Raw genomic sequence first — 15,387 nt, 5'->3', positions numbered from 1 at the left:
TCAAGGCCATAAATATATTCGTCATCTCCCAAAGCTTCCTCCCACTTCTATTATTATTATTATTAATTTATTTTTAAGAGTGGGGGTGGAGGGGCAGCAGGAGGGAGAGAATCTTAAGCAGGCTCCACACCTAGCATGGAGGCCAACATGGGGCTTGATCTCATAACCCTGAGATCATGATCTGAGCCAAAATAAAGAGTCAGACACTTAACCAGCTGAGCCACCCAGGCACCTCTAACCTCCTTTATTATTAATAGTAATAGTAGTGGTAAGAACACTTGAAATCTAACCTCATAGCAAACTTTAAGTGTAAAATACAGTATCATTAATCATACTGTATACTGTATCTACTGTTTAGTAGATTTCTAGAACTTATTTATCATATATAGCTTAAACTTTGTAGTTTTAACCATCACTACCCCTCCAATTTGCCCTCCCCCAAGCCCTAACAAAAACTTTCTAGTCTCTGCTTCTATTAGTTTGGCTGGGTTAGATTCCACATGTGAGTGCATGAAGTATTTTTTTTTTCTGTATCTGGCTTATTTCACATGGCATAAATCCTTCAGGTTCATCCATGTTATTACAAATGGCAATATTTCCCTCTTTTTTAAGACTTTTTAATATTCCATTTTATGTAAATACCACATTTTCTTTATCCATTCATCTATTGATGTACATTTAGATTGTTTCCATATCTTGGCGATTGTGAATAATGCTGTAATAGACATCTGAGTACATATACCTCTTCAAGATCCTGACTTCAACTCCTTTAGATATATATTCAAAAACGGGATTGCTGAGTCATGTTATTTTCTATTTTTCATCTTGGAGGAACTTCTGTACTGTTTTCCATATTAACTATACCATTTAACATTCCTACCAACAGTATAAAGTGTTTTTGTTTCTTCACATCTTTGCTAACACTTTTTATTATCTTTTGTTTTGTTTTAATAATAGCCATCCTAACAAGTATGAAGCAATATCTCACTGTTGTTCTAATTTTCATTACCTGATGATTAGTGATATTCTTACAAATGTACTCTTACAATATGCCATATTTTTTATTTGGATTTTTTGCTAAGCATTAAGCTCTTGTGCTTTAGTAATGTTACTGTTTATATATTTATACTGTAATTCCTTTTTATTGATGATTGGTATTCCATTATTTGTTTCATCAGTCAATAGACATTTGTATTGTTTCTACAGTTTTTTCCAGGATATTGTTAGTTTTATTCAATTTTGTTCATGCATGTCATGATTTCTCATCCTCTCCCACATTAAATCAGAGCATTTTAAAGTCTGTGGGAACTAGAAAGGATTTCTATTAAGTATCTCAGAAAAGCATCGGGTGTCTTTTGACCCAAATGTTATTTCACATTTTCACAAGTGTCTAGAAATTATGAAATAATCTCTTCTTACTCATTTTTCTGTTTTCATATTTGATTTTTACTAACCTGGAAAATTCAACATGTTGAATATTTTATAATACTAAGAATTTGAACAAGATAATTTGACATTATACAAATGAGGGCCCTTTACCTTTTTAAAAATAGTAAAAATAAATAAGCTCATCCACTTGCCAAATCATCATTTTGTGGTGCTTAACTCTTAAATTTTCTTGGATTTTATCTGTTTTGTTTGTTTGTTTGTTTTTTGTTTTTGTTTTTGTTTTTTTCCTACTCAGAACTATATAATTCTAATTAGGATTCTTTTTAAAAAGGAGCAGAGAGACTATCACTGGTACCTCCCTTGTAGAGTGAATAAAGTATATATCCCATAAGAATTACAAATATTTAAAGCCTCATGGACAAATTTGAATACATTATCATTACTAATAAGTCACAAGAATAAGTTTTAGATTACCCAGTGTTTTCAAGTATTTCAATATTTTGTGATACTTTCAAAAAAAGTGATATTAATCACTGGAATCCAGCCTAATAAGTAACTTATCATTACTTCAGGATTCTACCCTTTTTTTAAAAGACTATTTTTAGAGGAATTTTAGGTTTAAAACAAAACTGAGAGGGAGTAACAGAGATTTTCCACATACTCCCTGCTGTTTCCACTTTATGGAAATTATAGCTAATATTTCTGAGAACAATCTAGAGCAACCCTTTACCAGGAACTTAAGTTTCACTTCTCTTGGGTTAGTATCTAAGAGTGAAATTGTTGGGTCAATGGCAATTTCATGTTCAACTCTACAAGAACTGTAGAATTGCATTCCAAACTGTTTTTATCACTTTGCCATCTCCACAAACCATGAATGAGAACTACACCAATATGCATGTTCTGCACTAACGCTTTGTGTTGTTAGCTTTATAAAGCTAGCACTTTATAAAGCTAACACTTGGCCACTGAGTTGCCAGTAGTCTTTCATCATGGTTTTACCTTTGTTATTCTGGTCACTAGGTTGATATTCTTTTCATTTGTGTATCTTCTTTTGTTAGGTGCCTAATTAACACTTTAGCCCATTTTTATAAGGTTGTTTATCTTGTTACTGTAACATTTTAAAACATTCTGCATAAAATTTCTTATTAGATACTTGTTTAGCAAATATTTTCTATCTTTCATTTTTATTTTCCAATGAGTATGTTTTAAAGAGCTATTTTTTTTTAATTTTGATAAAGGTCACCTGTGTACATATATATTTTTTATTTATGCTTTATGATTGGGGTGTACTATTCAAGAAATCTTTGTCAAACTCAAATTCATGAAGATTTCTCTCAGATTTTTTTCTAAAGGTATAAGAAGTTTAATGGTCCCAATTAGGTCGATGAGTTATTTTAGTTAAATTTTTGTATGTGATGTTAGGCAAGGCTGGAACTTCATTTTTCTTATAAATGGATGTTCAGTTTTCTGGCATCACTTGCAATATTTTCTTTTGTCTTTGTATTATTCCCTTGGAAGATTTCTTTAAAGCCAGATGTTTGAAGGTCTGTATATAGACTTTCTTTTTTTTTTCCCATAAATCTATCTGTTATTATTTTACATTAAATGCCATTCTCTTACTGGTTATCTTTTATTAAGACTTGAAATCAGGTAATGTTTGTTCTTTATTTTCATTGTTTTTGTTGTTCTTGGTATTTTGCATTTCCATGTAAATTTTTAAATTAACTTCTCAGTTAAAAAAATAAGTATGTTTTTTGGTCTAGATTTTCACCATATGTTATAATGCTGGTTTTCCTCCTTTATAACTACAGTTACTTAGAGTATATACTGGATCAGTATGCATATCTTCGTTATATACTCTCCTGTCTTATATAGAACCTCTTTCTTGCAGTGGTATTTTACCCCGTAAAGCCTTTATTCACATATCTAAAGTTTATTTCTCTTGCCAGTATCTATTTCTCAAAACTAAATTAATATGTCCAATTGTCTAAGCCATGTTATATGCCATGTGTCAAAATTTCAACTTAGTTGTTTTATAGGAATCCTATCTTTAACATGTTCAAAATGAATACCATTTTTTTGTGTTTCAATCTGTTACATTTCTTGTCTTCCTCATCAGAATTAATAGTGCTTCTGTCTATCTACCCAGAGGCTTCTGCCAAATAATTAGGTGTCTTTCTTGATTTTTCTCCTTTGGCTGATGCTGCTAATTATTTTGTTCAACACTTATTCTAAACCCATTCCTGGTCAGCAAAGGCTGAAAGCTTTACATGTAAGTATCTAGATGTGATTTGTCAGGCTTGGAAACCACTAGTTTAGACAAACTGGCTGTATAGCTCTTCTGTGAAATACTGCAATAAGTTCATGTGAACAGGAATTAAAGATGTGATGAATTAGATCATCTTACCTCAGGTTACTTCATACTAATCATGCACTGTGCTCTAGAGTTCCTATGATATCCTGATGTTGGTCATGTTCTTTTCCATATGCCCTTGTTTTCCTCGTCATGTCTCCTCATATCTAACTGAGTAGTTTCAAATGCTATGAAGGAAAAGAGCAAGACAAGAAGTTAAGGGTCTCTATAGGATTTTGTTCATTATTTATCTAAGCATCTTTTCAGAAAATGATGAAGCCAGTAAGCATATTATAGTAGAGTGACAGTTGGAAACAGGGCATCAGAATATGCAGACAACCTCTTTCACTGTGAAAATGAGAAAAAAGAACAATGTAATTGGAAAGGGGTACGAATCAAGAGGATTTGTAGTATGTTTATTTAATTGACTACATTTTATATATCAATAAGTATTGATCATATTTAAATACAAATGAGATAGGTAAGAGAAAAAATATACAAAAGAAATCTGCATCTTGCTAGAAAAGAAACCCGAATTATGTTTATTTTAGGCCTATAGTTAGCCAAAACCCCATATTTATGAAAGAGAATCAATGGATATGTAATTGTGTCAACCAAATGAAGAAAAGACTGGAAGAAAATGTTCAGGCAACTGTGTGACATTGTAGCAAAAACATACATACACACAAATATATTTCATGTGTAATCATCATTCCATACCTCTAGAGACTATAGGATTTATGTATGCATTAGTACTTCAGTGTTTAGTACAGGTAGATTGTATTATTAAAATTTGTGTTACTTTGTTTAGTACAGGTAATTTGTGTTATTGTGGACTTAAAAGCTTCTCTTCGCCATGCATTAACTAAGACATTTTTGTCAATTACTTAGTTTATTTTTCCATAAAATGGTAATAATACATTATCTTACTAAAGTGTTTAATCTAAATGGTTAAATAAGTATCTAGAATAATTCTTGTTATATAGCCATTCCTTCAGTGCACACTAATATTATTATTATTTCTCTATCTTGCTTCCGCTCAGAAGTCTGTGAGAAAAATGCTCCTTTTCATACTCTACAGATGAAATATTTGAAGTATTTGGAAGTCAAAAAACTATCAAGTGACAGAGTTAGAATTTTAAAACGATATCTGTTTAATTTTAAAGATTCCATTTTTTGCATAATCATAATCTAGTAGGTAAGAGTCAAAATATTATCAATGGGGGCGCCTGGGTGGCTCAGTGGGTTAAGCCTCTGCCTTCTGCTCAGGTCATGATCCCAGGGTCCTGGGATCGAGCCCCACGTTGGGCTCTCTGCTCAGCGGGAAACCTGCTTCCCTTCCTCTCTCTGCCTGCCTCTCTGCCTATCTGTGATTTCTGTCTGTCAAATTAAAAAAAAAAAATTATCAACGAGCTAAGCAAATCAAAGATCCTACGTAATTTAAGGTTGGGAATTATATATGGGTTGTGTGTGTATGTGTCTATAAGTATGTTTAAAACATGAGAAAGTAATTCTACTAATCCATTAATAAAGAGTAAAACCAAACATAGACATTTCATAGTCAAATATAGCTCCAGTCTGGGGTAGTCATTTCCCTGTTTGTCTTGTTTTATGTCATTTATTTCCTTATAATTTACCCTTCCTGCTTATTCTCATATTGGGCAGGCATGAAAAACATGAATGAAAATTTTAAAACTTTTATTTACTGAAGTTTGATATTAAGAACCTGTACTATGAGAAGTAATATTCTAGTACTATATACCATAAAGATCTAAAAAATAAGTCACGGTAAAATATACTTCATTATCGTCATGTATCATCTCTGCAGGATTACTTCTGATTCATTTCAAAAAAAATCCTCATTTTCTCTTAACATCAGAGCACAAGAAAATTACTGTATAACAGGAAATTGCTACTTCTTTTTATAATCTTTGATACAGTGAATACACCAAGGTTAATGGGAATATCACTTGAAAAATGTTTTATGAATACATTATTAACCCATTTATATGTGAAATTTGAGATTTTTATCAAAAATACAAAATGTGAAATATTTTCCTAAAGTGAAAAATAAATGCTTTTTATCTAGAAAATACTACTGGAGATTATTTGAGATAATGCCTTTGCCATTTTTATTTCACAAAGTTAATAGGATATTTCCCTGAGTCGTGCTTATTTAGAAAGATACACTTTTACCAATTAAATTATACCCATAAGTATTGTATGACAATTTAGCATAATTTGGGGAAACATTTTTATCTATTATTTTCATATGCAGAACATAACTACATTCTTTAAAAAAACTTTTGTGTGCCATTTCATCAAATACCATCCGAATCAAGCAATTTGTACCATATTATAGACCTTGTAGAACACATGACACCTACTAATTTAATATTTAAGGACTTACACATTTTTTTTATTTATTAAAATTACCTCATATTTCAATTATAAGAACACTTGTAGAGAATGTTTGGATAAGTACTACCTTGGAATATTTTTAGAACTTGATTTAAAAAAATTAGATCGAAGTCAAATAATTTCCTACATGCAAATTCTTTACCTCCAAATTTATGAGTTGCTACTAGAATGTTTTATAGGCTATTTAATTTCTTCATATGCCAGTTCTTCCATTCTATGAGGTAGTCACTTAGGCCATATTTGAATTCCTTTCAAATGACAAACTTTTGTTTGTATGTGGAAGTTTGCTTATGCTATTTTGTCCTATCCATAACCCTTTTCAAAAAAAACAAAACAAAACAAAACTTCAAGTGATTATTTCCTAATCATCATCCATTCATCAGTTTGCATGTCATATCCTTAGGAATGTCTTCTCTATCATCGAAATACACTTAACATCCCCTCCCTACATATCGTGGTGTCAGTACTTTTATTTTATTGTTCTTTTGATTTTTAGTTTGTATCTGCAAGCTAGTTTTGTTCAAAATCTGACCCCACCTTTGTTTAATTATCAGAGTTCAAATGAGGTAACTATGATTATTTGGGTACCATTGTATATCCAGTAACTAGTAATGTACCTGTAATATCTATTAACAGATAAATGAATAAATACCTGTATTTCTATATGCATTAAAAATTTTGATCATGAGGGGTGCCTGGGTTGCTCAGTTAAGCATTCAGCTCTTGGTGTTGGCTGAGTTGACCCATGTCCAGCTCTGAGCTGTGTGGAGTCTGCTTCAGATTTTCTCTCCCTCTCCCTCCTCAATTTCTCTCTCAAATAAATAAATAAGATCTTTTACTAAAAAATTGAGCAAAAGGGGAATTTTTTTCTAGAAGGATGTATGGATTTAATTTCCCTAAGGACATTCTTAGACTGAAAAAGAAATACTAATTTCATGTTTTAATTCTGAAAACAGGTATTCCTTATAAACCAGAGCACACATTAATTAGCAAGAATTAATTATCCTTTATATATATGCTAAAAAGTGAGAAGTAAAAAATATTTTTTCAATTCTAAATTTTTATATTCAGCAGAGAGGAAAGGAGGTTAATTTTGTATTATACTGTAAATGTGTGCTTTAAAATGATAAAAATAAAGGAAGAAAATAAAGCTTATAATTACCTTGGCTCTACATTTTCAGGAAAATAGTAAATGACCCCAACTTTCCATAGGCCTCATAAAATAAACAACAGGCTTCCATTACCTTTAAGACTTTTTGTGGAAAATGCATTTCAGACTTTCAAACTGGAGAAGGGAGAGTAGAGAAACTATGTTTTTCTGAGAAAACTGGAATAATCTAGATAAATATCTAACTCATCTGTGTGATGGCAGGGGAAGCAGAGAAATGAGAACTGGAGGTGCTAAAACTCCAGAGAAAAGGCAGTCTTAGAAAAGTGAATTTATATCTACAGCTATTTTTATTTGGTGACAGTTCTTAATTTCTGGAAAGGTAGAAAGCTACGGATATGGGCATTACATCTGAGAAAGACCCCTACTTAGAAAAAGAAAGCTTTTGGATTAAAATCTTGTGGAGCTTTTGGCAACAAAGTTTTTGGAAAATTGGGAGAAACTTAAATACTGGTACTTTTATCCTGAGGGCATTTGTGACTGTGCAGGATAAGAAGCTAAGAACTGTTAAAAGATTAACTTGAGATATATTAAAAAATTTAAGAGTTCGGGCAAAAATCTGTTTGAATGTGGCAGCTACAAACTGAAAGTGGTTAGGAGAGCTCTTGCTGACAGGAACCAAGGGAAAGACTTAGAAAAAGTAAAGAAGCAAAGACAGGAAATGATTTCGTTGTCTATAGCTTGAAGTCTAGTTGGTTGGTTGTGATTAGTTGTCCTTAACCTTTTGATTTTATAAACTTGAAGCATTTACAGGCTTGGGTTTTGGTTTATTTACTTAGCTAGGCAATAGAGCCATCTAGGTCTAATGGCCTCCTTATTTAATTAATTTAACATAACCTAGTGGAACATTTCTGTTAAAGGAGAAGTTTCAACAATCTTGAGATCCAACTGTTAGAGATTAGAAGGAGAGAGGAGAAGGATTCCCAGAAAATATGAAACCTTCTCCATTGAAAATAATAGTACAGAAATGAACAAAAGACCTCCTGAATCTCAGCTGAGTTCTAACCCAGAATTAAATCTCTACTTCATTAATATGACTAGCCACTATTTTATTGTTTCAGAAAGGAGAGCAATCGTAATAAAAGAAATGATTGTGTAAACATATTAGAACCTAATTGGGGGGGGGGCAAGGAAATACTGTAGATGTAAAAATAAGGTGAAAAACAAAGACCCCAATAGGTGTAAATGCAGTCCTAGCGAAAAAGTAGAAATGGGGAAAGAGCAACACTGGAAGAGGTATCTATTTTCAAATAGCCCAAAACTGGTTAAAGAAATCAATCCAGAGACTTAAAAGACTTTTCAGGCAGTGACTAAAATAAATTCACAGAAAATAGCATCTAGGGACATTATAGTTCAACTGCTGAAAACCAAAGACAATCAGAAAATCTTACAAACAGCCAGACAGGACAAATAAAAACATTACTTTAGAAAAAGCAACAGCAAAATGAAGCCTATTGAAATTCTCAACAAAAAGAATGAATGTTACTAAGCAATAAAGTGACACCTTTAAAGTGCTGGAAGTAAATATCATTCTCCAATTATCCAGTATCTATCTATTCCCATCACTTTCTTGACCTTTTGCCTAAGATCAAGTGTAGTATCTACAATTCTGTTCCCAAAGACAGGATCCTGTTATCCATTAATATTAAAATAGGGATATGTTCAATAAACGCTGAAATATTTTGTGCACAAAAATCTGCTCCAAAACAAATCTTTAAGGACATTTCTTTAGAGAAGGAAAATAATTCCAGATAGGAACATAAAGCTTATCCCAGATGCAAAAAAAAAAAATAATAATAATAATAATAATAATATAAGAGTAAATATGTAGAAAATAAATGAAGATAAAGGCTTTACTGCCTACCCCAAAACACCAATAGAAATACCAAGTACTGTTTTCAATATAAAATTCATAAAAACTTACTTAAAAGGCTAGATGATTTGGAAGAATTTAATAAGTATGCTTGGTAAGGTGGAAAAAGTAATAATTTACATTACATTGCCAAAAGTATTGTCTTATAATCTTTAAAGAAACTACTAAAACAATTGTAAAAATTTCATAACTCACAAATTACCATTGGTAAAATGGAATGACAATTTTTTAAATATAACCACAAAATGGAAGAATGAAAAAGGAATATTAAAAAATATTGGATGTGTTGAACCGAAAATACTTAAAGAAAAATGCTAGGGCTTTAAGAAAGGATAAAATACAAAACACAACTGCATGCTTCTCTCAAGAGTGGTATGTTAAAGATAAGGACACAGAAAAGTTAAAAAGTAAGATAATTAAATATGATACATCATGTAGACACTAATCAAAACATAAAGATACTGTAGCTATACTAATTATAGTCAAAGAACATTTTAAGAAAAAAATGTACCTCTAGAAGATAGAGGGATATTTTGTAACTAAAGGAAACCCAACAGGAACATATCACAATTCAGAAATAGTATGCACAAATTAATATAGATATTAAATATGTAAATCCCAGATAGGGATATATTATACTTATATATATGTTTATCACATACATGTTATATGTCTATCAGAATCGTAATAGGAAATACTCATACACCACTGTTAATAGCTAATAAAGATAATCAGTAATGCTTTAGTAGATTTGAGAACATAAGTAGTGAAATTGTCCTAAACCTACTAAACTAAACTTAAATCCAGCAAAGGAATTGCATTATTTTGATATATATATGAACATGGAAAATTTATCAAAATTGAATCAAAATATTAAGTGGTTAAAGGAGTATAGACATTTGTCAAAAGTCATCATACTGTACACTGATATGGGTGCATTATATTATGTACAGATTTTGCTCAATATGGTTTAAAACATCAGCATATAAAGAGGTATTATGTAAAGTATTTATGATGGTAAATGTAATAACAGATAAAATCAAATTTTTTGAAAATGATAATTTATTAAAAGTAAAATAAATATAATATTTGAAACATATCTCTTGAATGCAGAATCCTTTAAAAAATTCTTTTACAGAAAGGTTTATATTTAGATAACTTAAACAGTAAATTTAATTCTTCCAAATCTTAAAAGAATACTGCAGTCTTTCAGAGGTTAGTCAAAGATGGAACACCTCTTTAGGGGCGCCTGGGAGGTTCAGTAGGTTAAATCCTCTGCCCTCAGCTTGGGTCATGATCCCATGGCCCTGGGATTGAACCCCACATTAGACTCTCTGCTCAGCAGGGAGCCTGCTTCCTCCTCTCTGTCTGCCTGCCTCTCTGCCTACTTATCATCTTTGTCTGTCAAATAAATAAATAAAATCTTAAGAAAAAAGACTTTATTAAAAAAAAAAATAAAAGATGGAACACCTCTGTATCTGAAAGCAGTTAATATATCCAGCATACATTAGGTAACAAATCTTGACAAAGACATTAGAGAGAAATTTAGAAACCAACCTCTCTCAAACATGGATGCAAAAGCATTAAGAAAAAAAAATCACTGGGGCACTTGGGTGGCTCAGTGGGTTAAGCCTCTGCCTTTGGCTCAGGTCATGGTCTCAGGGTCCTGGGATCGAGCCCTTCATCAGGCTCTAAGCTCAGCAGGGAGCTTGCTTCCCCCTCTCTCTCTGCCTGCCTCTCTACCTACCCATGATTGATCTCTCTGTCAAATAAAAAAAAATAAAATCTTTAAAAAAAAATCACTAAATGAATCTGGAGTTATATGAGAATAACAAATTAACACCAACAAGGGGGACTAACGAATGCAAATACAGATTGACACTTGAAAATCTATCATTATGATTAATAAAATTGACAGATAAAATAAAAAGTATTCATGTAATTATCTTGACAGATAAAGGTAAATCAGTATAATTAAATAAAAATTTTGACAAAATATGAATCAAAGACAATTTCAGCAAAATTCATACTTAAAGGTTAATATTGAAAATTTTCCATCTGATAAAGAATGAGACAAGGAGGCCCAGTATCTGCCTTCTATTCCCAAAGTTATATTGAAAAGGTTATAAACTATGAATTTCATAAACAAGCTTGGCTTCTTCAAGATAGCACCCACACTTAGATTGCTAGGAATGGACAAAAAATTGAGAATGACTAAAATGCTAAAGATAGATGAGTTGTGAGAATGCAAACAAGAACTCTCAGAAAACAAGCCACCATATTTTTTCATGCTTTGAGAAAACAATACAGAAAGAACCTGCTTAAGGTTTAAAAAGGTATTCTAATCTATGCTTACTTTTTTTGAATTTAATTTTATGTTTTTTCAGGGTTCCAAAATTCATTGTTTATGGACCACACCGAGTGCTCTATGCAATATGTGCCATCCTTAATACCCACTATCAGTCTCATCCAACCTCCACCCGCATCCCCTCCAAAACCCTCAGTTTGTTTCTCAGAGTCCACAGTCTCTCATGTTATGTTTCCCCCTCCAATTTCCCCCAACTCCCTTCTCCTCTCCATCTCCCAATGTCCTCCATGTTATTCCTTATGCTTCCAAGTAAGTGAAACCATATGGTACTTGACTCTCTCTGCTTAACTTATTTCACTCAGCAAAATCTCTTCCAGTCCCTTCCATGTTGATACAAAGTTGAGTATTCATCCTTTCTAATGGAGGCATAATACTCCATTGTATATATGGACCATATCTTCTTTATCCATTTGTCCATTGAAGGGCATCTTGGTTCTTTCCACAGATTGGTGACTGTGGCCATTGCTGCTATGAATATTAGGGTATGTATGGACCTTCTTTTCACTACCTCTGTATCTTTGGGATAAATGCCCAGTAGGCAATTGCAGGGTTATAGAGTAGCTCTATTTTTAATTTCTTAAAGAATCTCCACACTGCTTTCCAAAGCGGCTGCACCAACTTGCATTCCCCCCAACAGTGTGAGAGGGTTCCCCTTTCTCCATATCCTCTCCAACATTTTTTGTTTTCTGTTTTGTTGATTTTGGCCAACAAGGTGGTATCTTGAGGTGGTATCTTAATGTGGTTTTGATTTGAGTCTCCCTGATGGCTAATGATGATGAATGTTTTTTCATGTGTCTGTTAGCCATTTTTATGTCTTCTTTGGAGAAGTGTTTGTTCATGTCTTCTGCCCATTTTTTGACATGATTATCTGTTTTGTGTGTGTTGAGTTTGAGGAGTTCTTTATAGATCTTGGATATCAGCCCTTTGTCTGTAGTGTCATTTGCGAATATTTTCTCCCATTCTGTGGGTTGCCTCTTTGTTTTATTGACTGTTTCCTTTGCTGTGCAGAAACTTTTGATCTTGATGAATTCCCAAAAGTTCATTTTCAGTTTTGTTTCCTTTGCCTTTGGAGACAGATCTTGAAAGAAGTTGCTGTGGCCGATGTCAAAGAACTGCCTATGTTCTTCTCTAGGATTTCTATAGATTCGTGCCTCACGTTGAGGTCTTTTTTCCATGTCGAGTTTATCTTTGTGTATGGTGTAAGAGAATGGCTGGGTTTATTCTTCTATACATAGCTGTCCAATTTTCCCAGCACCATTTATTGAAGAGATTGTCTTTTTTTATTTGTATATTTTTTTTCTGCTTTGTTGAAGATTATTTGACCATAGAGTTGAGGGTCCATATCTGGGCTCTCTACTCTGTTCCACTGGTCTACGTGTCTGTTTTTGTGCCAGTACTATGCTGTCTTGGTGATCACAGCTTTGTAGTAGAGGTTGAAATCAGGCAATGTGATGCCCCCAGTTTTGTTTTTCTTTTTCAATATTTTCTTAGCAATTCGGGGTCTCTTCTGGTTCCATACAAATTTTAGGATTGTTTATTTCAGCTCTTTGAAAAATTCTGGTGGAATTTTGCTCAGGATGGCATTGAAAGTATAGATTGCTCTAGGCAGTATAGATTTTTTAACAATGTTTATTCTTCTGATCCATGAATATGGAATGCTCTTCCATATTTTTGTGTCTTCTTCAATTTCTTTCATGAGTATTCTTTGGTTAGTTTTTTTTTCCCCAGGTATCTTATGGTTCTTGGTGCTAGAATAAATGGAATTCTCTAATTTCCCTTTCTGTATTTTCATTGTTAGTGTATAAGAACGCAACTGATTTCTGTACATTGATTTGTATCCTGCCACATTACTGAATTGCTGTGTGAGTTCTAGTAGTTTGTGGGTGAAGTCTTTTGGGTTTTCCATATAAAGTATCATATCATCTGCGAAGAGAGAGAATTTGACTTCTTCTTTGCCAATTTTAATACATTTTATTTCTTTTGGTTTTCTGATTACTATTGCTAGGACTTCTAGTAATATGTTGAACAACAGTGGTGAGAGTGAGCATCCTTGTCGTGTTCCTGTTCTCAAAAGAAGGCTGTCAGCTTTTCTCCATTGAGGATGATATTTGGTTTGGATTTTTCATAGATAGATTTATGAAGTTGAGGAATGTTCCCTTTATCCCTATACTTTGAAGCGTTATAATCAGGAATGGGTGCTGTGTCTTGTTAAATCCTTTTTCTGCATCCATGGAGAGGACCATATGGTTTCTCTCTCTTCTCTTATTGATTTGTTCTATCACATTGATTGAGTTGTGAATGTTGAACCACCCTTGCATCCCTGGGATAAATCCCACCTGGTCATTGTGGATAATCTTTTCAATGTACTGTTGGATCCTATTAGCTAGGATCTTGTTGAGAATCTTGGCATCCATATTCACTAGGCATATTGGTGTGGACTTCTCCTTTTTGGTGGGGATTTAGCCTGGTTTGGAGATCAGGGTAGTGCTGGCTTCATAGAAAGAGTCTGGAAGTTTTCCTTCTGTTTCTATTTTTTGAAATAGTTTCAGGAGAATAGGTTTTATTTCTTCTTTGAATGTTTGGTAGAATTCTCCAGGGAATCCATCAGGTCCTGGGCTCTTGTTTTTTTATAAGGTTTTTGATCACTGCTTCAATCTCATTACTAGTGATTGGTTTATTCAGGTTGTCAATTTCTTACTGATTCAGTTTTAGAAGTTTATAGGTTTCCAGGAATGCAGCCATTTCATCTGAGCTTCTTAATTTATTGACATATAACTGTTGCTAAAAATTTCTGATGATTGTTTCTATTTCCCTGGTGTCAGTTGTGATCTCTTCCCTTTCATTCATAATTGTATTAATTTGGGCTTCTCTCTTTTCTTTTGGATTAGTTTGGCCAGTGGTTTATCAATTCTACTGATACTTTCAAAAAAAAAAAAAAACAGCTTGTAGTTTTGTTGATGTGTTCTGTTGTATCTCTAGTTTCTAACTCATTAATCTCTGCTCTGATCTCAATTATTTCCCTTCATGTATGTGGTGTTGGCCTAATTTTTTGTTGATTTTCCCATTCTTTAAGGTGTAAAGAGAGCTGGAGTACTCTGGACTTTTAAATTTTTTTGAGTGTGGCTTGGATTGCTCTGTATTTCCCCCATAGGCCCACCTTTGCCATATCCCATAGATTTTGTACTGATGTGTCTTCATTCTCATTGTTTTCCATGAATTGTGTACGTTCTTCTTTGATATCCTGGTTGATCCAAACATTCTTAAGCAGGATGGTCTTTAGCTTCCAAATGTTTGCATTCCTTCCAAATTTCATCTTGTGGTTGAGTTCCAGTTTCAAAGCCTTGTGGTCTGACAACATGCAGGGAATAATCTCAGGCTTTTGGTATCAGTTGAGCCCTGATTTGTGACACAGTATGTGTTCTACTCTGGAGAACGTTCCATGTATGCTCAAGAAGAATGAGTATTCTGTTGTTTTAGGGTACAATGCTCTTAATATATCTATGAGGCCCATCTGGTCCAATGTGTCATTCAATGAGCTTGTTTCTTTATTGATTTTTTGCTTAGATGATCTATTACTGAGATGGCGTGTTAAGATTCCCTTCTATTAATGTATTCATATCAATATGACTCTATTTTGACTAACAGTTGTCTTACGTAGTTGGCTGCTCCTATATTGAGGGCATAAATATTTATAACTGTTAGATCTTCTTGGTGGTTAGACCCTTTAAGAATGATGTAGTGTCCTTCTATATCTCTGACTACAGTCTTTAGCTTAAAATCTAATTTATCTGATATGAGAATTGCTACCCCAGCTT

This window comes from Mustela putorius, unplaced genomic scaffold (genome assembly GCF_011764305.1).
Source record: "Mustela putorius furo isolate JIRA1106 unplaced genomic scaffold, ASM1176430v1.1 tig00003898_pilon_pilon_pilon, whole genome shotgun sequence".
Classification (NCBI taxonomy): domain Eukaryota; kingdom Metazoa; phylum Chordata; class Mammalia; order Carnivora; family Mustelidae; genus Mustela; species Mustela putorius.
Note: the sequence above shows the minus strand (reverse complement) of the source record.